The sequence below is a fragment of the Oncorhynchus keta genome, chromosome 15 (assembly GCF_023373465.1).
Source record: "Oncorhynchus keta strain PuntledgeMale-10-30-2019 chromosome 15, Oket_V2, whole genome shotgun sequence".
Classification (NCBI taxonomy): Eukaryota; Metazoa; Chordata; class Actinopteri; order Salmoniformes; family Salmonidae; genus Oncorhynchus; species Oncorhynchus keta.
This window is the reverse complement of record NC_068435.1, coordinates 44,407,870-44,410,587: the sequence shown is the minus strand read 5'-3', so window position 1 is coordinate 44,410,587 and position 2,718 is coordinate 44,407,870.

Sequence of the window (2,718 nt, the reverse complement as noted above, 5' to 3'; positions counted from 1 at the left end):
GTGGGTCTTATTGTTTCAACTGTTTCTGGTAGGATAGGAGTGTGAAGACAGTACCTGTCGGATAGGAGTGTGTAGAAGACAGTACCTGTCGGATAGGAGTGTGAAGACAGTACCTGTCGGATAGGAGTGTGAAGACAGTACCTGTCAGATAGGAGTGTGAAGACAGTACCTGTCGGATAGGAGTGTGAAGACAGTACCTGTCGGATAGGAGTGTGTAGAAGACAGTACCTGTCGGATAGGAGTGTGAAGACAGTACCTGTCGGATAGGAGTGTGAAGACAGTACCTGTCGGATAGGAGTGTGAAGACAGTACCTGTCAGATAGACAGTACCTGTCAGTGTGTGAAGACAGTACCTGTCGGATAGGAGTGTGAAGACAGTACCTGTCGGATAGGAGTGTGAAGACAGTACCTGTCAGATAGGAGTGTGAAGACAGTACCTGTCAGATAGGAGTGTGAAGACAGTACCTGTCAGATAGGAGTGTGAAGACAGTACCTGTAGGATAGGAGTGTGAAGACAGTACCTGTCAGATAGGAGTGTGTAGAAGACAGTACCTGTCGGATAGGAGTGTGAAGACAGTACCTGTCGGATAGGAGTGTGTAGACAGTACCTGTCAGATAGGAGTGTGAAGACAGTACCTGTCAGATAGGAGTGTGAAGACAGTACCTGTCGGATAGGAGTGTGAAGACAGTACCTGTCGGATAGGAGTGTGAAGACAGTACCTGTCAGATAGGAGTGTGAAGACAGTACCTGTCAGATAGGAGTGTGAAGACAGTACCTGTAGGATAGGAGTGTGAAGACAGTACCTGTCAGATAGGAGTGTGTAGAAGACAGTACCTGTCGGATAGGAGTGTGAAGACAGTACCTGTCGGATAGGAGTGTGTAGAAAACAGTACCTGTCAGATAGGAGTGTGAAGACAGTACCTGTCGGATAGGAGTGTGAAGACAGTACCTGTCGGATAGGAGTGTGTAGAAAACAGTACCTGTCAGATAGGAGTGTGAAGACAGTACCTGTCGGATAGGAGTGTGAAGACAGTACCTGTCGGATAGGAGTGTGAAGACAGTACCTGTCGGATAGGAGTGTGTAGAAGACAGTACCTGTCGGATAGGAGTGTGTAGAAGACAGTACCTGTCGGATAGGAGTGTGTAGAAGACAGTACCTGTCGGATAGGAGTGTGTAGAAGACAGTACCTGTCGGATAGGAGTGTGTAGAAGACAGTACCTGTCGGATAGGAGTGTGTAGAAGACAGTACCTGTCGGATAGGAGTGTGTAGAAGACAGTACCTGTCGGATAGGAGTGTGTAGAAGACAGTACCTGTCGGATAGGAGTGTGAAGACAGTACCTGTCGGATAGGAGTGTGAAGACAGTACCTGTCAGATAGGAGTGTGTAGAAAACAGTACCTGTCAGATAGGAGTGTGAAGACAGTACCTGTCAGATAGGAGTGTGAAGACAGTACCTGTTGGATAGGAGTGTGTAGAAAACAGTACCTGTCAGATAGGAGTGTGAAGACAGTACCTGTCGGATAGGAGTGTGAAGACAGTACCTGTCGGATAGGAGTGTGAAGACAGTACCTGTCGGATAGGAGTGTGAAGACAGTACCTGTCGGATAGGAGTGTGTAGAAGACAGTACCTGTCGGATAGGAGTGTGTAGAAGACAGTACCTGTCGGATAGGAGTGTGTAGAAGACAGTACCTGTCGGATAGGAGTGTGTAGAAGACAGTACCTGTCGGATAGGAGTGTGTAGAAGACAGTACCTGTCGGATAGGAGTGTGTAGAAGACAGTACCTGTTGGATAGGAGTGTGTAGAAGACAGTACCTGTCGGATAGGAGTGTGTAGAAGACAGTACCTGTTGGATAGGAGTGTGTAGAAAACTGTACCTGTCGGATAGGAGTGTGAAGACAGTACCTGTCAGATAGGAGTGTGAAGACAGTACCTGTCAGATAGGAGGGTGAAGACAGTACCTGTCGGATAGGAGTGTGAAGACAGTACCTGTCGGATAGGAGTGTGAAGACAGTACCTGTCGGATAGGAGTGTGAAGACAGTACCTGTCGGATAGGAGTGTGAAGACAGTATCTGTCGGATAGGAGTGTGAAGACAGTACCTGTCGGATAGGAGTGTGAAGACAGTACCTGTCAGATAGGAGTGTGAAGACAGTACCTGTCAGATAGGAGGGTGAAGACAGTACCTGTCGGATAGGAGTGTGAAGACAGTACCTGTCGGATAGGAGTGTGAAGACAGTACCTGTCAGATAGGAGTGTGAAGACAGTACCTGTCAGATAGGAGGGTGAAGACAGTACCTGTCGGATAGGAGTGTGAAGACAGTACCTGTCGGATAGGAGTGTGAAGACAGTACCTGTCGGATAGGAGTGTGTAGAAAACAGTACCTGTCAGATAGGAGTGTGTAGAAAACAGTACCTGTCAGACAGGAGTGTGAAGACAGTACCTGTCAGATAGGAGTGTGAAAACAGTATCTGTCGGATAGGAGTGTGAAGACAGTACCTGTCAGATAGGAGTGTGAAGACAGTACCTGTCAGATAGGAGTGTGAAAACAGTATCTGTTGGATAGGAGTTTGAAGACAGTACCTGTCAGATAGGAGTGTGAAGACAGTACCTGTCGGATAGGAGTGTGTAGAAAACAGTACCTGTCAGATAGGAGTGTGAAGACAGTACCTGTCGGATAGGAGTGTGAAGACAGTACCTGTCAGATAGGAGTGTGA